The sequence below is a fragment of the Galleria mellonella genome, unplaced genomic scaffold (assembly GCF_026898425.1).
Source record: "Galleria mellonella isolate WM207_F2 unplaced genomic scaffold, CSIRO_AGI_GalMel_v1 utg21, whole genome shotgun sequence".
NCBI lineage: Eukaryota > Metazoa > Arthropoda > Insecta > Lepidoptera > Pyralidae > Galleria > Galleria mellonella.
Window position 1 is genome coordinate 3,296,272 of NW_026442037.1, and position 25,086 is coordinate 3,321,357.

The following is a 25,086-nucleotide window of genomic DNA, read 5'->3' on the forward strand; positions in this document are numbered from 1 at the left end:
GGCTACGAATCGACCACTTGTTACTCGGCGCGCCATACGTGCAGCCACTCCGTTCAACTGAGTCGAGCGCAGATAACTCCTCTCTCGCTGACAACTCATAAACACTAACCGAAATATACGAATGCGAATGAATAATAAAAGAAAAAAAAAAGAAAAAAAACATTACGGAGTCTCTCTCATGTGGAACGGTCGTGTGGACGTAGCGTAGTCTTTATTTTATTACACATTCAAATTTAAAACTAGAACTTTTAAATCGTTATTATTATATGGAAAGTTGTTATCTGTTGAGAAGAGACTTTGTACAAAAGTCGATTGCTTGGGTACCTCTGTTCCATTCATCTTTCAACCGTGAAGCAGTTGTGTTTGCATGGCTGTGTTTCGGTTTGAAGGGTGGGATATGGCGTGAATTTACTGGGTACAGAGGAATAACACCTGAGTCCTCAGGAATGGCAACGCACGGGGGGGTATCATGGGCGAAACAGTATACTCTGTTATGTCCATGGTACTGCTCATGTCTATAGGCGACGGTTACCACTTTCTATCAGGTGGGCCGTCAGCTTGTTTGCCATTCTAAGTCGTATAAAAAAAAAACTTATTTAAACTGAGCTGAGATGCATACAGCTTATCTGATGAGAAGCAGTTACCATAAAGTAAATACTTTGTGGCATATACACATGTTTCGAAATCACAATGATAGATAGTTATAAATGCAAAAGTTTGTAGGAATTTATGGGTGAATGGACGGATGGATGGACAGATGTACAGACATCCAGTTTTTGAACAAAAAAGTAACAGTACTTTTTTGATCAAAAACTACGAGACGAATTCGAATGAAGTGCGGTCCAATAGTATAATATAATCTATATTGAAACTTGCCATATAGGGTTCTTTATGTATTTGATTCACACAAAAATTTTTATGGGTGAAAATGGTATGGTAACCCCGCCTGCGCTAACGGTATACACTTGCGGAGCACCAGTGAAGGGTGATAGTTGAGAATGAAAACAGGCCAGTTAGGCCATCATGATGAATTCATCAGGAATTAACCATGATAGTTTCCAGAGAGAACCGCGAGGAGGTCGACCTGGTTGGGTATATAGCTAGCAATGGAATTCTCAGTATCCATTACTAACAATCCCTTTCCCCCCGGATATAGCTAGTTAGAAATAATTATAAAATACTTCATGACATTATATCTGTCCGTTTTACCAACACATAATAAAGAGGATGGGCTTATATAGAGACCAAAACGATTCAGAAACTTTCTATTTAAATAATTTGAAAGTTAAACTAACATAAATAATTGTAATATACCATAAATCACGCTAGATGTTATGAAACAAGTGGTTCATTTAAGAGCAAACCTGATTAAAATCTCTTTTAAATTAAATTAATTGAATATTAAAAGATATATACTTTCAAAATTGGAACGCTAGGCGTGTATTAAAGAAGATTGAAGATCTCTTTTAAACTAAATTGCCAAGTATAGAAAGATTTGTACAGTTTTGAAAATGGAACGCCAGCTGAGTAGTTCATTAAATTAATCGAATGTGGAAAGATACGAGTTTTAAAAATAGAACGCGTATGTGTGTACAGAATAGAATGAAGTTTTGTATTTAAATGAACTTTTAAATTAATATATTGAAAATTAAATTTAGAAAATAAATTTAATTTTAGAAAATGAATTTAAATTTATATATATATTAATATTTTTGTTGTTCATAAATATTGTTGGTTTTGATAAAATTAAAAGAACTATCCATTTTAAAAAATATATGGTTTTTGAACAGATTTTTAAGAGGTCGGTATTGTAGCATATGGCATTTTTAAAATCAATATTACATATAGGTATTCAACAATCCCAATAATCCCCAACAATAAAAAACAAAATTTAAATATACCGTCCCCTAAAAAACAATAATATAATAAATATAATAATTTTAAATCCTAATAGTAGGTGAAAAGGGATTGTTAGTAATGAGATTTAATAGCCCCATTGCTAGCAATACACTCTGTCAGATCGACCTCCACGCGGTTCCCCCTGGAAACCATCATAGTTAATTTTTGTCGAATTCATCATGGTGGGCCAACTGATCTGCATTCATTCTCATTTATCATTTTTCACTGGTACCCCGCCGCCGCTCCGGTGTATATCGATAGCGCGGACGGGGTTACCATTCCATAGGTTAAACCCATTAAAAAAAATCCTAATAGTATATTTAAAATATGACACGATGTCTCCGAAATGTCTTCTTAGAAACATCGACAACGGAAATGTGTTCTATGTTCATAATATTAAACTGTATATCCGTGGCGATATCGTTTGGAACGCATCCAAGCGACACGTAGCTCGTCGCGAATTATAAATAGGGATCCATATCGAATCTGCACGGGTACGAGTATATCGGACTCTCATTAGCATATGCATTTTCGTGAATACCCACCATTCCATTATCGGAATTACGCGTCTAGCGATTAATCCGAGCGATCGTTCGATTAATTTATTTAAAATCGTTTCCCATTATCATTCGTATCACATTGAGCTTGTGTATGTTTGCATAGAATACTGTTTTAACAAGTCTTTTGTTAGAATTATCTTAGTAAAATTTATAATGGATAGATGCCCGTTGGTAATTAACGCTCCTTTCCACTCAGGGTTTGCTGGAAGAGAACTCTTACAGAGTTAAGCTTGCCTGTTGTACATTTTTACTTAATATATATTATATGTATGTATTTTTTTTGTGTACAATAAAGAATAAATAAATTTTTCTTTTTTATGCAACTTAGAATGGCAAACAAGCTGATGGCCCACCTGATGGAAAGTGGTAAACGTCGCCCATAGATATGAGCAGTACCATGGACATAACAGAGTATACTGTTTCGCCCACGATACCCCCCATGCGTTGCCATTCCTGAGGACTCAGGTGTTATTCCTCTGTATTCTGTAAATTCACGCCATATCCCACCCTTCAAACCGAAACACAGCAATGCAAACACAACTGCTTCACGGTTGAAACACGAATGGGACAGAGGTGCCCAAGCAATCGACTTTTGTACAAATAGATTGTCATCATGATTATCATTTCAGCCATTATCTGTCCACTACTGGACATGGACCTCCTCCATAGACTGCCATAAGGAACAGTCCTGAGCATCCATGCAATGTATTTGAGGTCATCGTTTGTTCAAGACTATTATTACTGTGTCCCATGTAATTTCACTACTATATCCCGCCTTTTAAAATTAAAATACATCCATGTATGAAATGAAATGAAATACAGCAGCCTTAAATACTAGTGGGACAACGGTACCCAGTACAAGAGTTTTGCAGTTTACGTGTGGTCTGATCCTCCGATTTTTTTGTCTTTTTTTTTTACAACACAGGGGGCAAACGAGCATGCGGCTCACCTGATGGTAAGTGACTACCGCCGCCCATGGTCACCCACAACACCAACAGCATTGCAGGTGTGCTACCGGCCTTTTAAAAAGGAATATACTCTTTTCTTGAAGGTTATGTTATCGTATCGGTTCGGAAATACTGCTACTGGAAGTTGATTCCAAAGAGTGGTTGTGCGTGGGAGAAAGTGCCTTGAAAAACTCACGGTGGAGGACCGCCACTCGTCCAGATGGTTCGGATGAAATTTTAGTTTATGGCGGGTTGTACGGTGGTGAAAATTTGCAGCAGGTATCAATCCGAACAATTCTTTAGAGCACTCCCCATGATAAATTCGGTAGAAGATGCACAGAGATGCGACATCTCTACTTTCTTCCACGCACAACCACTCTTTGGAATCAACTTCCAGCAGCAGTATGTACGACACACAAGAAAAGAGCATATTCCTTTTTGGCAGCACACCTGGCAGCACACCTGTAATGTCGTAATGTTGTATGTACACAGATGATCCTCCAATGGGAGGGCACAGTGGATCTTATGGTAACGATGCCGCAGACGAACTGGCTAGAAGAGGCTCAGGAACGAGGGTGGTAGGCCCGTATCCACTTCTTCCTCTTCCGTTCTCGCAATTTCAAATGTGGATTCGTCAAAGATCCGCTGACATATAAAACCAAAGATGGATACAGGCTACTGATTGCAGACAATCAAAATTGGCCGTACCTACGTTGAATCAACGACTATCAAAACGTTTATTACATCTAGATAGAAAAAACCTCAAAATAATGATAGGGACAATAACGGGTCATTGTCCATTAAACAAACATTTATACAAAAAAAAAAAGTTTCGACGCTGAAGAAACGGCTGCTCATAAGGCTGTGGCCCATTTTGAATAAATCTTCTATATAATAAAACGCACAACTGCGGAAAACAGAGTCTTTCTCACATTATGGCCGGCAGCACACCTGTTTCGTGGATCAAGTAAAACACACGTAAAAAAAAAAAGTTTCAGTGGGTCTATAATTTTGAATAAATCTTCTATATAATAAAACTCTTTCGTATCAAGTAAAACACACGAGTATACACGAGTTTTCTTCAGAGTCGTCATAAATTTTATTAACTTTACGGATATTGAAAACGTAGGAATCCAGGATGTTATCTAGCAATAGTCATACGATTTGTTTCAAGAAGCAATCATATTTGCTCTTTGAAAATCTCTATTGCGACTGTATGTTTTGTATTTTGTATGTATGTTTGTATTAGATCTCTTCATAAAACAACTGACTTTAACCCGGGGTTTCGTACGCGTGACCGGGGTATATTTATTTATTTGTTTATTTATTCATTAAAAATAATTATAAAATTATAACAGCAGAAGCCAAATCAATGTTATAAATCTAGTGTGCTAACATACAACGTTATAATAAATGTATTTAACCCGACTCTAGATATTTGTGAGCTGTTTCCAAAATCTTTGGCAGGCTACTACTAAATATATCAATGATGTTTATAATATTATTTAATAACCGTAATTCATTGAGATAAATAAAAAATAGAAGAAGACGAAAGAAAAACCTTAAAAACCAACTGCATTTTCAAAACATAAATAAAACAATAATAATTTGTAGCAATAATGTGCCAACATGGCCAGCACTCAGCATTATGCCATGGCAGTTTATTTACCTGCCATACCGCTGTTATTATGTGCAAGCCACACAGTGACTTCACTCACAACTACAGTGTACTTTACAGTGTTAAAACAATGAACAGAAAGACAAGAAAATATTAATATATAAAAGTCTCATGGCTTAAAAACGAATGAAATGAATGTAACCTATGTGTAACCAATATTCTATGTGTCTTTTTCTTTTCATTTAAGAGTTTCTTCTTGTGGGTGCAACTAATTCGTGTATTCTCTTCCAGCCAGCTCTATCCTATACCATATTTTTGACCTTTCTATACGTCATGACGCCTAGTGTTTTCTTTATCTCTCCCATGTAGTTATACCTCGGTCTTTCCTTTCTTCTTATATGTGTACACAAGTGAAATTCCTAAAAATAGTCCATCTCTTCCCAAAGAGGGTTGACGTCAGGCAGGCAGCCGGTCGTAAAACTATAAGCCAAATATTTTTGTAATATGAATAAAAAATATATTACGCCGATCCCAAATAATAATTGGGATAAGGATATGAAGAAGAAGAAGAAGAAGAGTCTATGTCCTTCTCAATCCCATATAGCGTGTGTATACCAATATACAATAACAATTAGATAAACAATTAAAACACTAAGTGATAAAAATAAACATACAATCTTTAAATTTATAATATCAGTAGAAATATAAAGAAATTGCGGAGGACTCGTAGTGAAACTTTGTACAAAAGTCGATTGCTTGGGTACCTCTGTCCCATTCGTATTTCTACCGTGAAGTAGTTGTGTTTGCATGGCTGTGTTTCGGTTTGAAGGGTGGGATATGGCGTGAATTTACAGGGTACAGAGAAATGGCAGAAATGGAACCGCAGGGGGGGGGTATTATGGGCGAAACAGTATACTCTGTTATGTCCATGGCACTGCTCATGTCTATAGGCGACGGTTACCACTTTCCATCAGCTTGTTTGTCATACTAAGTTGTATAGAAAAAATCCAGACGTTTAAAAATAAAAAAGTGGAGTAAACCTTGATTGCAAAATAATATCGAAATTATTCAGAATTTTCGTCATATCCGTGCAACATACTAAGAAAAATAAAGACGAATCGGAAACTTGCTCCTTGAAAAGTATTTTTGCATAAGCCTACTCAAATAAAGTTTATATGAAATTGATATGATCCATAAGTACATAAGCATATTTTGGACCCTCGTATCAATATCACGAGTATTGCTTCACGCATGAATATATAATATTTCAATGTTTCTAACTCACTTTTCGATGGAATAAAATCAGGTATAGTGTAGTAAAATTGCCAATAAATCTGCAAATATTGTAAAATGAAAAATACATTTTGGTTGGTTACTGAGTCAGGTACGTTTGAACTGTTAAATAGATTCTAATGAGTTATAGTACATAGCCGGATAGTACATAGCACACACGCACGCACGCATGCACGCACGCACTCACACACACACACACGAGAGATTATGATAGATGCAGTAAATGGACATTCGATTCACATAAAAAAGGTTTGCTGGAAGAAATCTCTTATTAGAGATAAGCTCGCCTTTGTACATTGTTATTAACATTATGTTTATGTACAATAAAGAATATATATATATATATATATATATATATATATATATATATATATATATATATATATATATATATATATATATATATATATATGATATATATGGCGGAAAGTATCTATGGACATAGACATGTTCATAAATTAAAAGTAATTAATTAATTAAAAGTAACCGGACCGATGTACGAATAAGCATCAGATTGTTCGTACCGGTAGATCACGTAGACCACGATGCCTATAAATTGAACATTTTAGAATAATAAAAAATTAATAGTTTATTGGTTTTTTTTTTTCAATGAATCGGCAACAAACTGATTGAGGACGCTGGCAGACGTATACAAATCTATACGCACGTGTAGGTAGCGATGCTCTTTATCAGCGGTTTCTGTAAGGTTTGTTTATGTAACGCGTCGATAAATGGCGAGGTATTTACATAACTTTAATAATAATAATAGTGTCTGCTTATATTATATAAATTAAATTTAGCTTAAACTGTAATTATGTATTTGAATTTAGAACGCGAAATCACGTGGTCCACAAATAGGTTTTGCTTTACTTAGCCTCTCAACTGTGTCATGCAAAATGGTGGAAAATACACATCTGTGGCGTCCCGTAAGCGGACTTTACACAGACTAGGTATTTTTAGCGTATAGGTTTAAAAAACCTGATTTTTTTCGGAATCTAATTGGAATTATACAAAATTCAGATTACATTTATATTCCAACTAGATTTCCTATGTACTTTCTTACACTACACTCGACATGAATTGCATTGCAACTGTTCTGTGAGAAATAAAATGGAGTCATCTATAAATTACCTTTTATTTTTCAATTATTAAAAAACTAAGAACTTGCTGGATGTAAAATTATATATTTTTTGTACAATATTATATACTTGATAAAATAAAAATAAAATGGCTTGTGTTCCAATACATTTTTTTATAGCACTTGTTTATAAACATGGACCAAAAAAAGGCCTTCTTCAATTGATACTTAAGTGGGTCTCCTATTTCATTATTTTACGTACATTCTTGGCGTTAAGAACAAGAGGTGGTTTGTTTACAATAATTTTAGCTTATCGCCAAGCTAATTTAGACAAAACAGTACATATGACATTATTATTTATATGTCCGCTAAGCGGACGCGACACAGTTGAGAGGTTAAAGAAAAACGGCAGTCAGTCATCTCGAAATGAACGGAACCAACACGGGAGGACAACATCATATTATCATATCAGCTTTTAATTGTCCACTGCTGAAGGGTTTGCCAGTAGTTGCCATGCTTTCAGGATGATTGGCAAAAAATGCTATTGTCCATCTATTGACGATTAGGTTCCATTAGTCGCCTCTTACGAAATTCACGGGAAAGGAAGGAGTGGACTATTCTATGCCGGGATCACACGAGAAGGAAGGACAACCCTATCGATTACAAAAGAATTATTGAAATTAATTCATAACTGGTAACGTAGTTCTGTCATATAGTCACAGAAAAATAATATAAGACTTGTTCCACAAAAAAGCTGACTTCAAAATTAGCTATTTTGTTTTAAAAACTAAACTAATGAATCGATTTTTATAAAATTTCTGTGGAATTTACCTGAAAGTATATCCTTCCAGATAAAAAAATAATTTTCCAAGTCGGTTTAGAAATGACGAAGTTATGAGGTAACAAACAAAAAATATATACAATCTTTTTTTTTATACAACTCAGTATGGCAAACAAGCTGACGGCCCACCTGATGGAAAGTGGTTACCGTCGTCTATAGACATGAGCAGTACCATGGACATAACAGAGTATACTGTTTCGCCCATGATACCCTCCATGCGTTGCCATTCCTGAGGACTCAGGTGTTATTCCTCTGTACCCTGTAAATTCACGCCATATCCCATCCTTTAAACCGAAACACAGCCATGCAAACACAGCTGCTTCACGGTTGAAACACGAATGCGGCAGAGGTATCCAAGCAATCGACTTTTGTACAAAGTCTGTCTAATTGAGAATCTCCCCCATTTTGAAAACGGTCGAAGATCAAATGAATTTTAGAATGCCACTTAAAAATTTATCATCTTCCTTTTGAAGGTGGTTAAATGTATCAATTATAATCATAATTTGTATCACATTGTGCCGAGGGTTTTCAAAGGACCCGAAGGGATAAAGCAAACGAAGTACCTCGTCCTACAAATATTAATATTGTATTCATTAACCCTTCCGTCCTTCTCACATTATCTATTTCCAGTTGCCTTAATCAAAGTATTTTTAATGAAACACTGATGAAGTTTATTAAAGTCAATTTATAATAAATAATAGCTTTTCCTCGTTACTTTAAACGCGTGAATTTTATAAGTATGTAATCACTTCTGGACGACGTATCAAAGGTCAGTAACATACACCAGTTTTTAAGTTAGACCTTTCAGCATTAAATTCCTTTTTTGTTACAACCATGGTGGTAAATAAGCATACGGCCAGTTTGATGGTAAACGGGGTTAGCGTAGCCTATGAAGGTAATATCAGGGATATCACGCGCGCGTTAGCGACCCTTAAAAAGCTTTTTTGAAGTACCCCATTTTTTTTTTATACAACTTAGAATGGCCAACAAGCTGACGGCCCACCTGATGGAAAGTGGTAACCGTCGCCTATAGACATGAGCAGCACCATCGACATAACAGAGACATACTGTTTCGCCCATGATACCCCCATTGCGTTGCCATTCCTGAGGACTCAGGTGATATTCCTCTGTACCCAGTAAATTCACGCTATATCCCACCCTTCAAACCGAAACACATAATAATTTCGTTTTTGGAAATTTAGTCTTTAGAAGTAAAAAATGTAGGGTGAGTACATTGTATTAGGAAATACAGTAAATTTTATTGTATCCACGGTGCAGTTCATGTCTATGATAGACACATACCACTTTCTGACAAGTGTGCTATGGGATTCTTTATTTATTTAACTCTTTATTGTACCATAAACAAAAATATACAATGACAAGTGAATAATTCAAGTGAAATACAGTAACATAAATACAGATTGAAATATACACATGAAGGTACAAAAGGCGTGAACAATCTCTTACAGACAACCTTTAGTTAAGGGAGAACAGATAGAAGTGGGTCAAGTCGTATAAAAAAAAGTTTAAAATAGTTTTAATATGTTGTTGGTTTTTGCTAACGGTACACGGAATGTATAATCGAAGTTCTATGGTATATTTAATGGTATATTTTCATTTGAAAGAAAAAGCCGGTCCGGTGGACCTGTAGGTCTCTTTGAACATCCTAACGGTCTAGTCGAACTGAATTGTGTTGACACATAAGACGAGGGACTATGTTTGTCTGCTGGTAATGCTTGCTGGCCGGGGGAGAAGGGATTGTTTTTTTTTGATGGGTGACAATGGTATGGTAACCCTGCTTGCGCTAACGGGATACGCTGGCGGTGTTTCAGTGAAGGGTGATAGATGAGAATGAAAACAGACAGTTAGCCCATCATGATGAATTCATAGGAATTAATAGATATAGAATCGCGTGGAGGTCGACCTGGTTGGGTATAAAAAAAGTTTAACAATAGTTTCCCTCCGGGAAGGGATGTTGTTGGTGGTTTTGAAACTATCGTGAAACATTCTTGTTGAATTTGTCACGATAATCGAAGCTTCTTTCTCACCTATCATCTATGTATATATTTAATTCCATTATACCTTTAAAAAAATGCCTGTTGGACAAGAGACTGTCTATCTATTTAAAAAACCGTATTAAAATCCGTTGCGTAGTTTTAAAGATCTAAGCACACATAGGAATAACACCTGAGTCCTCAGGAATGGCAACATCATCATTGTAGAAAACGGTATACATTATTGTCTTGTGTTGACACATAAGTTACCACTTTCCACAGGTGGGCCGTCACTTTGAATATATATATATATATATATATATATATATAATCTGCTGGGGGAAAGGAATTGTTAGTAATGGAGACTGAGGATCACATTGCTAGCAATATACCCAACCAGGTTGACCTCCTCGCGGTTCTCCTTGAAAACTATCATGGTTAATTCCTGATGAATTTATCATGATGGGCTAACTGACCTGTTTTCATTCTCATCGATCACCCTTCACTGGTGCTCCGCCAGCGTATTCCGTTAGCACAGGCGGGGTCACCATACCATTTTCACCCATCAAAAAAAATACATTGGCCTATAGTTATGGAAGAAGCTTCTGTGTTACTCCATGATTTTATACATTGTACGCTTCTTTGCCTCATTTTCCTAAAATAACATCACATCGTGCGAAAGTCGGGTTACGTTTGCGTGTAACACGATATATTTCAAGAAATGTTCGAATTGAATTCGAATTTTGAACACATTTAAAAGCTAATTAGGGTTCTGTAGATCAGTGTTTTTCAAAGTGTGGGTCGCGACCCCTAGGGGGTCCCCGAGTCTCTGCAAGGGGATCGCGGAATATTGGGAAGCAGTGAAAAATCAACAGTTCCGTAAATACATCATCTGTCTATCTATCTATCCTATTTAAGAGCTGCGCTCTTGTCGGTGGAGCTCTTGCCACTCACTACGATTTTCAGCGAGTCTCTTCACCCCTTGATACGACACGACACCAACTCCTTCCTTGATCTGTCTGATGTGACTATGTCTCGGTCTTCCTCTTCCCCTCCTTCCTTCTATCTAAATATATAAATACATCAATCAATCAATAGTACATAATGAAGTATCTATAACAGACATCGATTACATGTCTGTTTTACATACTTTATTATGTACTAGTTGTTGCCCACGATTTCGTCTGCGTTTCCGTCGTTTTTCGTAAAATAAGTAGCCTATGTCCTTCCTCACGGTTCAGTGGTTTTGATGTAACAGACACATTTCCCTTCACTGCTCTGCTCCTATTGATCGTAGCGTGATAAAAAGTATGAAGAATAATTGTACCAAGTTTTGTTAAAATCCGTTGACTAGTTTTTGTTTCTATGACGAACATACAGACAGATTTACAGACAGACCTGACCAGACAGATCTGGGTAACGACTTTCATATTCCTATAGTGATTAGCGACAAACAAAAAGCGATGTACAATAAAAATATAAAATGTAAAATATAAAAAAAAAACTACGGAACTCTAATAAATTAGGTCCGACTCGCTTTTAGCGGTTTTTATTTTTAACAGCTACCGTCCGTATTGGATGCCGATGAGTAACTAAATTGGATAATTGAAAAAGTCACGCGAACTAATCATTTATGACCAAGGCTTTTGACTCAGACCTCTTGGTTTTGATTTTTTTTATGAAAATTTTTAATGCTAAACAAGCTGTCGGCCTCCTTGTTGCGAAGTGTTTTTATTTTAATGGGCGATTTTTGTTTTACAAGTAAAATTACTTCAATTATGGTAAAATCAGTTTTTATTTTATACCACTGACGTAGCAAACAAGCATACGGCCCACCTGATGGTAAGCCGTTACCGTAGCCTATGAACGCCTGTAATATCAGTTATTTTAATTAAAAAACTATGCTACTGAAACGATCATGATAGTTTCTATGGGACTAATCTGGAAATATATCCTTATAGATAAAAAAAAGAATTTTCCAAATCGGTTTACAACTGACGGAGTTATGAGGTAACAAATATATAAAAAAAAAATCAAATGGAGAACCCTCTTCTATTTAAAATCGGCTGAAAAAGGAAATTGGATGTCAAGAAGAATAAAATACTTCTTCGTCTACCTACACGTGTGTAATCAGGGCAGGTTTATATATATATATATATATATATTCAGAATACTAATGAATATATGCTACTACTATTATAAATCATACCAGCCGTTAGCTGTCCACTGCTGGACATAGGCCTCTCCCATGAGACTGTACAAAAGTCGTTTGCTTGGGTACCTCTGTCTCATTCGTTTTTCTACTGTGAATCAGTTGTGATTGCATGGCTGTGTTTCGGTTTGAGGAGTGGAATATGGCAGTGAATTTAGGAATGACAACGCATGGGGGGTATCATGGGCGAAACAGTATACTCTGTTATATATATATATATATATATATATATATATATATATATATATATATATATATATATATATATATATATATATATATACAAACATTAAACATCTTAGATCTATATGTGTATTTAAGATGTTTGAATTGTAGTATCACTAAGCGATTTGAGACAGATTGGTCGCTTTAGGGAGATGGCGGGCAGCCTACCCTCTGCCATATTGTATTTGAATACCCTCGGAGAAAGGAGGGTACGTCATTTGTTACCTCCGTCACAACAAAATACCTCTGACTAGTATAATTTGGGATTACATTTGTATTTTTAACATTAAAAAAGGAAAGATTTTCGATTTCACTGTGTTTTTTTAAATGAATGAATGAATAATTTGTTAAATATTGGTAGGTCAAATATTGCTATAGGTTTTTTTAATGGTTCAGAATGGAATGGTAACCCCGCTTGCGCTATCGGTTTACATTGGTGGGATGATGGGACACCAGTGAGGATGGAAGAAGTTCAGTTGGTCCATTGTGACGAATTCCACAAGAATTAACCACGATAGTTTCCAGAGGGAACCGTTTGGAGGTGGAGCTGATAGGGTACATTGATAGTAATGAGGACTAACCTCCCCATTACTAACAATCCCTTTCCCCCAATGGTCGAGGGCTGGGTAGCAGTGTTCCTCATAAAATTATCATCAAAGCCTAACTGCGGTTGCCAACTCGCTTGCCAAGTATGGCAACTACTGGAAAAACTCTATAGAGGCTTACGTTCATCAGTGGACAGTTAAAGGCTGATATAATTATAATATAATATAAGAAACGTAAATAGTTAACACCAATCGAGTTTGAAATCGAGTTTGATATTGAGTTTGAAATCGAGTGTGATATCGAGTTTGAAATCGAGTTTGAGTATCGAGTTATTCGATATTTTATTTGTTTGTCATTCTAAGTTGCATAAAAAATTTATCTGTCAACTGTCCACTGCTAAATATAAGCTTTCTCCATAAGGGAGGATTTGCCAATAGTTGCCAACCTTGTTAGGCGTCTTTGCAACCATAGTTAGGCCTTGGAGATATTTTAAAAGAGATGCTGCTGTTCATCCCTCGACCATTAAGTTCCCTTAGTCGCCTCTCACGACATCCATGGGAAATAAAAGGGTGGACCCTTCTACGCCGGGACAATCCAGCAATAATACGAGTAATTACTTAAACAACGCAGTAATGTTTAAATCTAGCGCTAGAATTCATTCTTTCACATTAGTTTTCGAGATTGGCTGGAAGATATCTCTGTCAGAGATAACAATGTAATTTATATATATATATATATATATATATATATATATATATATATATATATATATATATATATATATATATATATATATATATATATATATAGCCCTATTACTAGTTTATTTTATTTATTTTATTAAACTTTTTATTGCACCATAAATAAAAATATAGAGAAATAGGGGATTCAAATAAAGGTACAAAATTTTCGGTTTTGTTACATTGTTAAGAGATGCATTATATATATATATATATATATATATATATATATATATATATATATATATATATATATATATATATATATATATATATATATATATATATATATATTGCAGTCAAAAATCGCACTTACCAATTTGTTACTTTATTACTTTAATCAGCGGAGTTTTGTCAAACGTAAACCATTATAGATAACTAATGAAATTTATCACAGAGACGCTATCTCGAAGGTAATTACCCCCTACACGTGTATCACATTAGAGGAAACAGGGGAGCGAGCGAACAAACAGATTGATCGAGGTGTTACACTCTAATACATATAAGTACTGTACAAACAGTGATTCGTAAATAAATAGAAACATGTACCAGAGTTCGTTTACACGGATTACATTAAATAATTGAGGATAAAGCATTTAGTCTATTTTTTTAACTATCTTTAACTGTCTACTGGTAAATTTAAGACTCTCCCTTGGGTGGGTTTTGCCAGTAGTTGTCATCCTTGGCAGATGTATTAGCAGCTGCAGTTTGTCTTTGGTGATGTTTTTAGAAGAACACTGTTGTTATATTATTGCTCCTTCTCCCTTAGTCGCCTCTTACAACACCCACGGGAAAGAAAGGGGTGGCCCCTTCTATGCCGGGACCACATGGCAAAATTTTGTTGTGGCTTATTTTTACTGGTTAGTTGATCAGAATTATTTTGTTTGATTCCGCTACCATTAATATGTATGCGAATGCCGACACTCGAAGATTGATTATTATTATTACCAGAAGTTCTACAACCTTCTGTATTAGCTATCAATCTCCGACCACCATTTCATCCACGCATGTTTTGCAACACGTGTTTCACCTTAGACTGAGGCATCTTTAGATAACTTAATAGATCGCTAAATTATATATCATACATATATTATTAATAGATTAATTAATTAATCTTCCGCAAAATACTTCAGTAAAATATGCACTATTTTTATTTAATAAAAAAATAAAATGAAACACAGCTATGGACGACTAGACGTTTCATAGACACGTTAGATTTAAAACATATAAATTTAGAACACGGAATGGTATGTCTACAAGTGAATTTTGCTCTGAAACATATCAAATTTTGCTGTGAAATAAGAACCACGATGGTTTCCAGTATAACCATGTGAAGGTCGACCTGACAAGATATATTGCTAGCAACGGGGATTTTGGGCTCCTATTATTAACAATACCTTTTTCTCCCTACACATTTATAGTTATAAATTAAGAATTACAGATAATGCCAGTTTTAGGCGCTTGTAGAGTATTCAAGGAATCAAGGTTAACTTACAATACTCAGGAGTGGCTGCCACTAGTTCTACGTATTTTGCGATAAGTCGACGTTGAATAAGACTGGGTACAGAGGAATAACACCCGAGTCCTCAGGAATGGCAACGCATGGGGAGTATCATGGGCGAAACAGTATTCTCTGTTATGTCCATGGTACTGCTCATGTCTATAGGCGACGGTTACCACTTTACATCAGGTGGGCCGTCAGCTTGTTTGCCACTCTAAGTTGTATACAAAAAAAAGACAGTATCTTTATCTTTAGAAGATTTTAAAGCTAGGCTCTTCAACTAGTCAATAAATTATAGGAGTATAATGAAAAAATTCTTTTCATTTATTCTATATTTTTTTATTTTTAATAATATTTTTCACAAGGTGTACTAGCGATTCGTCCTAGCATTGCATGTAATTTAGTATGAGATAGTATTATATTATCTGTGTGTTAGTTTTAATGGCCATGTGGTCCGTCATAGAATAGATCACCCATACCTTTTTTTTTGAAGTCGTCAGAGGCGATAAAGGGAGGGCGAGAGATGGGCAGCAGCGTCCCTCCTAAAACATCTCTAAAGCTTAACTACGGTTTTTTTAGCGGGTGATAATGGAATGGCAACCTCGCCTGCACTGTCTGTGTACACTGACGGGGCACCAGTAAGTGATAGGTGACGATGAAGACAGGTCAGTTAGCCTATTGTGACGAATTCAACAAGAATTAGCTACTGTGGTTTCCAGGGGGAACCACGTGGAGGTTAATCTGATAGGGTATATTGTTAGCAATGGAGCTGTCAAACCCTATTACTAACAGAGGGAAAGGAATTATTAGTAATACACCCTATCAAATCGACCTCCACGCGGTTCCTCCTGGAAATCATCGTGATTAATTCTAATGGAGTTCGTCACGATGGGCTAACTGACTTGGTTTCATCTTCACCTATCATCTCTCACTGGTGCCCCGCCAGCGCATACCGATAGCGCAGGTGGGGTTACCATTCCATTATCATTCATTAAAAAAAAACCCATTACTAACAGTCCCTTTTCCCCCGCCTAACTGCGATTGCCAATCCGCCTGCCAAACGTTACAACTACTAGCAAAACCCTCCAAGGGGCAGGCTTATGTTCAGCAGTGGACAGTTAAAGGCTGATATGATGATGATGATGATTAGTTTTAATAGGCAAAATTTTGATACTTTGCATTAAATTGTAATTTTCATAGAGATCTCAAATTTTTTTGAAAATAATATGTGACCTATATTATTCGCTAATAATACATAGTATAACATTTCATCTAAAATATTGCGAACATCGTTATGGGTTTGTTCGAAATTGTTCTATTATATTGTAAATTTATACAATACGTTTTGTTATCAACACGTAAAGCCTCCGAACACTGCTTAGTTATATTGTAATGTACCTTGTTACGAGATTGTTATACCTCTGTACCGCATGCTGTATATGCCCATCTCTGTTTCCCCTCTTAAGGCTTAATTGATACGTTTGTCGTCTAACACTGATTAACATTAAAACTGAAAGTGTTAAAAAAAATAAACTTTATGACAATAATTGTACGTACTATTTTTATATTAAAAATCATAATAATTATTATATAGTGGTCCCGTCATAGAATAGGCTACCCCTTCCTTTCCCGTGGGTATTGTAGGGGGCGAGTAAAAGAGGGCGAGAGATATGCAGTAGCGTCTCTCTTAAAACATCCCTAAAGCCTGACTGCAGTTGCCAATCCGCCTGCCAACTATAGCAACTACTGGCAAAACCTAATCCAACCCAAGAGAGGCTTATATACGGGAGTGGACAGTTAAAAGCTGGATATGATGATTTCTTAGTCTAGGAGTGGTCTCATAGTTTTCCTACTTTTTAAATTCTTTCGTACAAAGCAGCTGACAAAAAAGTAATATGCTATAAAAATATATACAAGTAATTTGTAATTGAATTAATTAACTTTGCGTTTATAAGAGGGTATTTCTCTTAACACCATGAAGTAGGGATTTCATTACGGCGTATTAGGGTGCTGCAGTTTCACACTTCGCGTAATTATCTCCCTTCGAGTTTGAGTTACGAGGTCTCTACCTGCTTGTACCTAATTGTTACTTGTTGGACCGAAACCCCGGCTTACCTGAGTTACTGGCACGCTATTATTCGGTTGTTACTACATCTAAGATTGTAAAGGTTGATTAATTTTCAATAGAAGGCTTTGCGGCTAGGAAAATAGGCTTTTGGTTAGATATTTTTTGGTTCAAAAAGAGTGTAATAAGGTTTCAGTGTTGTTACCGTATTTTTAATAGATAAAAATGGCATGGTAACTCCGCCTGCGCTATTGGTATACTATGGCGGGCTACCAGTTTTTTTTTTAGTGTGAAAATGGTATGGTAACCCCGCCTGCGCTAAAGGGATACACTGGCGGAGCACCAGTGAAGGGTGATAGATGAGAATGTAAACAGGTCAGTTAGCCCATCATGATGAACTCATCAGGAATTAACCATGATAGTTTCCAGGGAGAACCGCGAGGAGATCGACCTGGTTGGGTATATTGCTAGCAATTGGATTCTCAGTCTCCATTACTAACAATCCCTTTCCCCCCGGCGGGCTACCAGTACCAGTAGGTGAGGATGAAAAGGCAGGTCAGTTAGTCCATAGCGCAGGTAGGCTATAGAGATGTTTTAAGAGGGACATTGCTGTCCATCCCTTGCCCTCCTTTAGTCGCCTCTTACGACTTCCACGGGAAAGAAAGGGGTGGCTTACTCTATGCTGGAACCTAATAAGAAATAAACTGAGCAAATAAACGATTTCTATCAATACAAAAGTTTCTTAACGTAAGCAAATAATTTGTCAGTAACCGCGGCCTTGTGGCGTTTGATTATTTGCCAAAATGTCTGCAGTTTCTAAATGCATTTATCTAATTTTATTATTTGAACTAGAAAACTGGGTGTTTATTGGTGAACGAAATGAAATGAAATGAAATGAAATGAAATATTTATTTGCTTTAAACAGACATTTGACATTATAAGGGCCATGTGACAAAACTTTTTGGCATCTGTTTAATTGCCTTAAAATTGTAGGCATGCAAATCTAATTTATTATATTATAATAGAATACTTAGTTTGCTTTGTTTATATGATGACAAAGTTCTTATTGAATAAGTTAATAGTTAGATATTCAGCAAATATTAAGTATAATTAAAAAATTTAATACACACATCACCAGTACATACTATTACATTTACCAGAGGGAGACTTTGTACAAAAGTCGTTTGCTTGGGTACCTCTGTCCTATTCGTGTTTCAACCGTCAAGCAGTTGTGTTTGCGTGGCTGTGTTTCGGTTTGAAGGGTGGGCGTGATATGGCGTGAATTTACAGGATGCAGAGGAATAACACCTGAGTCCTCAGGAATGGCAACGTATGGGAGGTATCATGGGTGAAACAGTATACTCTGTTATGTCCATGCTACTGCTTATGTCTATAGGCGACGGTTACCATTTTCCATCAGGTGGGCCGTCAGCTTGTTTGCCATTCTAAGTCGTATAAAAAAAATATTATACATATATATTATAATTTGAAATAATAAATTAAGTATTACATTTTAGTTTACTACAATATTTTTGACCATAATACACACTGCTTATCTTATTTGACATATTTAGTAAACAATTATTATTCATATTGCTTTGTTTTTATCGGAATAACAACGTTAATAAACAGGGGGGAAAAGGATTGTTAGTAATGGGGTCAAACAGCCTCATTACTAGCAATATACCCTGTCAGGTCAACCTCCACGTGGTTCCCCCTGGAAATCATCGTGATTAATTCTAATTGAATTCGTCAGGATTAGCTAACTGACCTGCTTTCATCCTCATCAGTCATCTCTCACTGGTGCCTCGCCGGTGTATACCGATAGCGCAGGCGGGGTTACCATACCATTGTCACCCATTAAAAAAAAACGTTAATAAACAAACAAACATAGAAATTTAAAGGATATTTGTATAGGTTGTATGATCTGCCATCATAATCTCGTTGTCTTATAATTAAATTACAAATTTCGATTAAATTACGTGCCAAGTTTATTTACTAAATCTGCCAATTAGGTAAAAATAAATTATGATAGGATACAAAGATAGTACAAACTGATGAAGGTTTATTGCCAATTTATATCAGTATACCACAGATGTGACGTAATTCGTCACATTTATAGTCTTTTGTAATTGTTTGTGTTTATAATAAGTTTACTATTGTAATCTTTTGGAGGGAACAATAAAGAGTATCTATCTATTTCTTTACATTTTTTTTTGATGAGTGAAAATGGTATGGTAGCCTCGACTGCGCTAACGGGATCGCTGGCGGAGCACCAGTGAAGGGTGATAGACGAGAATGAAAACAGGCCAGTTAGCCCATCATGATGAATTCATCAGGAATTAACCATGATAGATTCCAGGGGGAACAGCGAGGAGGTCCACCTAGTTGGGTATATTGCTAGCAATGGGATTTTCAGTCTCCATTACTAACAATCCCTTTCCCTCCACTTTCTTTACATTAGAAAATGACATAATCGATTTAATATATAGAATTGACCTCGTACTTTGTGGAAATACAATTCTTACTAAATAAACACATATATCGTCATAGTCGTAGAATACTGACGGATCTTTATATGTAATATTTGTCAGATCCGTCAGTATTCTACGACTATGACGATTTAAGTACAACATAATTTATACTATATTTATAATAATTACATCAATTTATTTTCAAACTAGGATAGTTTTAAGGCATTCGAAATAGATAATAAATATCTGGTAAAAGCTAATTACTGGTGAGGGCGTGATTGAGCGCAACGATGGCTGGTTCATCCGTCATACTCGTGAACATTTAATTGTGTATTTTACATTGAATGATACATATAAATAAAACTCAATGCTAATTATATACCCATACAAATGTAAAATTATCTTCTACATATACGAATTGAAAAGAGTAACTGCTAAGTTCCTTGAGGGTTCTTTTCAGCAGAGAACATTTCCAATCTAGCAATAAAATCTTAAAAGAATGATGATTTAAAAGGATTTGTAAACAAGTCAATTCGTATAAAAATTATTTCTGTTCAATTCTATGCAACCAGGATTACCCAAATACGAGCGAATTTCAATGTTGCCAACTTTCCTTAATTAGCCTGACTCCGAATCAAATCCAGTATCTCATTTATAAAACGCCACAGAGGTTATGCAGAATAAGTAATCATATTTCTAAAAATTGTGTCTAGATACCCACCATTATGGGCATTTAAAATAAATTAAGTATTACTCACTGCGAGCTCCACTTATTTCCCCAGAGTCGAATAAAACGCGTCCTCTGTAGCAGACTTTGGCAAGCGGTCAAATGTCGCAAGGTCGTGGTTACAAACATTTTCAATGTTATGTGCTGAAGTAAACCTAACAGTTTACAATAGGAAATGGTTAAATTTTGTTATGATTTGACTTTTAGATCATAATTAGCCGTTAAATGTCCACTATTGAACATAGGGTTTGCCATATTGGGATGTTTTGATAGTAGTTGTCACGCTCGAGAGGCGGGTTTTTTTTTAACGTATGATTATGGAATGGTAACACCGCCTGCGCTAACGGTATACACTGGCGGAGCACCAGTGAGAGTTGATTGGCAAGAATGAAAAGGTAGGACAAGTACCAGAGGAAGACTTTGTACAAAAGTCGATTGCTTGGGTACTTCTGTCCCATTCGCGTTTCAACTGTGAAACAGTTGTGTTTGCATGGCTATGTTTCGGTTTGAAGGGTAAGATATAGCAGTGAATTTACAGGGTACAGAGGAATAACACCTGAGTCCTCAGGAGAATCAGGTAGCCTATTATAATGACAAAAGGTGCATTATTATTTGATTAATGTTTCCAAAACAATCCATTCGTGTCTACCTTTGAAATTGTGACGATATCAAAAACAACTAAAAATAGCGTAGCGCATAGGTAAATAAACGTTCAAGGCTAGTTCAAGCTTCCAGACGACGCACAGGTGCTGGAAATGTGAAAAGATATTAAGTCGGTTCAAGGAAGACATTTCTATGTGGAATATATTTTAATAATGATGGAATATATTTGAATAATGATAATGCGTTGGCCAGGTGTTATTCCTCTGTTTTTACCCTTCAAACCGAAACACAGCCATGCAAACACAACTGCTTGTTGAAACACGAATGGGACAGAGATACCCAAGCAATCGGCTTTTGTACAAAGTCTCCCTCTGGTAACTAAGTAAGGTACACGGTTGAAAAAAGCAATTATGCAGAAATATTACCATTACGATTGGTGAATGTAATGACTTAATTGTCTACATTTACATTTGCTTATAGAAGACATTATTAGGATTATTCGAAGAAAGAAGTAAACTTACTAAAAATTTTATAGATTTAATTTAAAACTTCATTTTATAAATGAGTTAATTAAAAAGTCGTAAATATACAACTGTGTTTCAATAGAATTTAAAGAAAATATAAACGAACGAACCTGAACATGAGACTACTGATGACTAATGTAGTATAAATAAAAAATCGATTAATGAAGAAAGAAAAAAAGAAATGATTTATTCAAAGAATTATGCGACTCATATAGTAGCATACAAAATAAGAACAGAAACAAAAAATAAACAATAATATATAAAATAAAAAAAGTCTACCGTTTTTTGCTCAATTGAAGTCTAAATTAAAAAAAAAATAAAATAAAAAGCAGAACTACTCTTAGATTTAATATCTATATTAATTCAAACTATTGCCAATGATAATTTTGCACTGCATTCATGAAACTACAAGTAAGAATTGTATTTAATATTATATTGGATTTTATTTAGATTTTAAACTAATTTTATTTAGACTTTATGTGACAATATTAACAAAAATTGTTTATTTTTACAATATGTTTTATCGAAGCAGACTATGTGTACAAAATTATCTAACCTGATTCAGATATCAAAGAGGTTTTGACTAATTGAAGCGGTGCCAAGAACACTGGAAGCTCTTCCTCGTTGGATTTCAAGAAGCTGATTGGTTTCTTTCTGCTAAAAAATTCAGCCCTTTTATTACTAGTGATAATGATATCCATTATTTAGTAGATATTTGGCTTCATTTGTTTCTTTTTACAGATGTATTTCGGCTAATTTTTTGGCCGTCATTTAAATCTAATTTAAGATCTTAGTCTCTGACAGGGAAATGAACAACCCGGTTACAATGCTCTCAAATTTATTTTTGTGATAAAATGACAAGTGCCAGACAAACAGATCAATTGTCTAAAAACTGGGATACTTAAAAATCTACGATCTTTTATGTGAAATTGTATTTACTGAGAATCATTGCAGCTACTGTGGTGAATAATTAGAAATTTGTGGAAAATCGTTCGATGCATTGACGCAACTTTGTTGTTAATTAATTTAGCTGTATGCCGAGAGCACACGACGGTATATTGATTGGATATATCACGAAGACAGGGCAAATTTATACATCAAATTATTTTCAAATCACATAAAATATTGTAGTATTTATTAACAGTGTTTAGGAAATTTCCAGAAATACGACAAAGGGAAATGTTTTCATGAAGCTATGTAAAGAAGTAAGCAAATATTTTTTGTCAGCATTTGTATTTATTTTACTAGGAACATAACATAACATAAATAGCGTAATCTGTTTACTATAAAAGATGAAGGAAATTCAAGAAACGCTAAGGTGAAATGAATTTATGCTTATTTATATTGAAGGCGACTAAATTTACGATTTTTTATTGAGACCAAAGTGCGTGCCAAGAGATGTAAAGTATAGACGATGAAAAAAAATTTGAATGACTGACTCACTGATGTCGCTGGCCAGTGAAAACTGGGAAAATATACGCAATGTTATTATATCCACTTCATTTCAAAATTAGAACGCTTCAGTATGGAGAGAACCGGTGTTGCGCGTGGGCACGTCGCGTTGAATTAACTAAAGCGTTTGATAAACTCGCTCTTGCATATTTCGAACTACGGTCGTGTTTTTTATAATAAAGGACTGTTTTAAAAGTTCGTGCTGATGATAAATGTGCGTGTGATATAACTATGAGTTTATTATAATAAAATAATATACTGTTATGAATATTTTTCAGTCGTGTATTTAAAATGTAAAAATTATAATTGACGACTGGATATTCGTCACTTTCTGAATTACAATTATTCGTCGTTTAATCAAACACGGAGTTATCTCTTTGAAGTTTTTTTTTTCGTTTCTACTATATTATATATCCATCTAAACTTTAATTTGATTTATCTCCAACCTACATAAAATATACTTACTTAAATGGTTTTTAAATTATACCCATTATGGTATTCCGTTGTTTACAGCCGTTTTTAGGTCGAGTGTTTACTTCGTAATATGTAATTTGGTTATTGAAATATTAATAAAATTGGCTTAAATTACGAAATCAAATTTCCTCTGTATTTTGTAGGTTTCATGCTCTTAAACTTTTATTATAAGATCTGTCATAGTATTAGTTTAGTTTCCTTTCATGTTTATTACTTTTGAGTCGTATATCCTTTCATCTACCGTGCAATGAGTATACATGCATGCTTGAATTTGTTTGATATACATATATGCTTATAGATATCTATCTATATTTAAATCTATTTGGTTAAGTATGAATTGAACAACAAAGTCAGGATATGTCTTCACAACAAACATTATGCGTAAAGTTATTAATTATTACACGACACATTAGCTTTTATTTGCAAAACAAATCATTCATCGTTGTCCATTGTGCATATGATTGTGCATATTATAAACACCGGGTTTCTCTTATATATACATTATACTGCATAGGAAATTTAACTCTTCCTTAGTAGTATTAAGGTTTATAATAACATTTGTATCTGGTCACTTCTTAATAGCCCTAAAGATTGTAAATTCCAAATGTTTCATGTGCCCTACGGGTACTCGTATGTGACATCTTAGCTGCTCCACTTTGGAAATAATATCTTTTTTAATAAGTATTTATTGCATTTATGAATGAATAATATTTGATTTAACTAATAATTTTTGATGGACGACATTTTTACTTTCATCGGATCCTCTGTTTTGCAGCTAGCTATTAAAATATTGGGGTTTTAAGTCTGAAACTTCATTGTAATTCTACGTTTTAGATGTTTCTAAAGAGTATACTAACAATCTTTCTCAAGTTCACACTGGTAGATGGAAAGATAAATTTATATTTTATATTAGCTTTAATAGGCACGTTTTTTATACTTTTATCATTATCATCATTTCAGCCATTATTTGTCCATTGCTGGACATAAGTCCATAGACTGCCATAAAGATCGGTCCTGAGCCACCTGCATCCACTAACTCCCTGCAATGTATTTCAGTCCATCACTCCATTTGATACTTTGGGTTACATTTTTTTTTTAATAATGTATAGCTTATGTTATTGGCTGATAGGAAGCTACGTCTTTCAACGGGTGAAAGAATTTTTGGAATCGTTTGAGTAGTTTTTGCGTTTATTCATTACAAATAAACAATCATAGTTTTTCCTCTATAGAGGATATATCAATAAAGTTTTTTTTGTTTTTTATACAACTTAGAATGGCAAACAAGCTGACGGTCCACCTGATGGAAAGTGGTA

General features: G+C 35.0%; 1 protein-coding gene across 5 annotated transcripts in view; it reads left to right on the top strand.

Moving 5' to 3' along the window:
- LOC113516486 (apoptosis-stimulating of p53 protein 1) overlaps positions 1–25,086 on the top strand; it is a 459,324-nt gene that overhangs the window by 206,124 nt on the left and 228,114 nt on the right. For 2 of the 5 annotated variants that reach the window (XM_052894327.1, XM_052894328.1), the window contains exon 1: positions 23,387–23,513. The exons of the other annotated variants lie outside the window; for them this stretch is intronic. The gene's annotated coding sequence lies outside the window, so the exon portion shown is untranslated. Of the gene's footprint in view, positions 1–23,386; positions 23,514–25,086 lie in introns of those variants that run through there. 5 annotated transcript variants of the gene reach the window in all.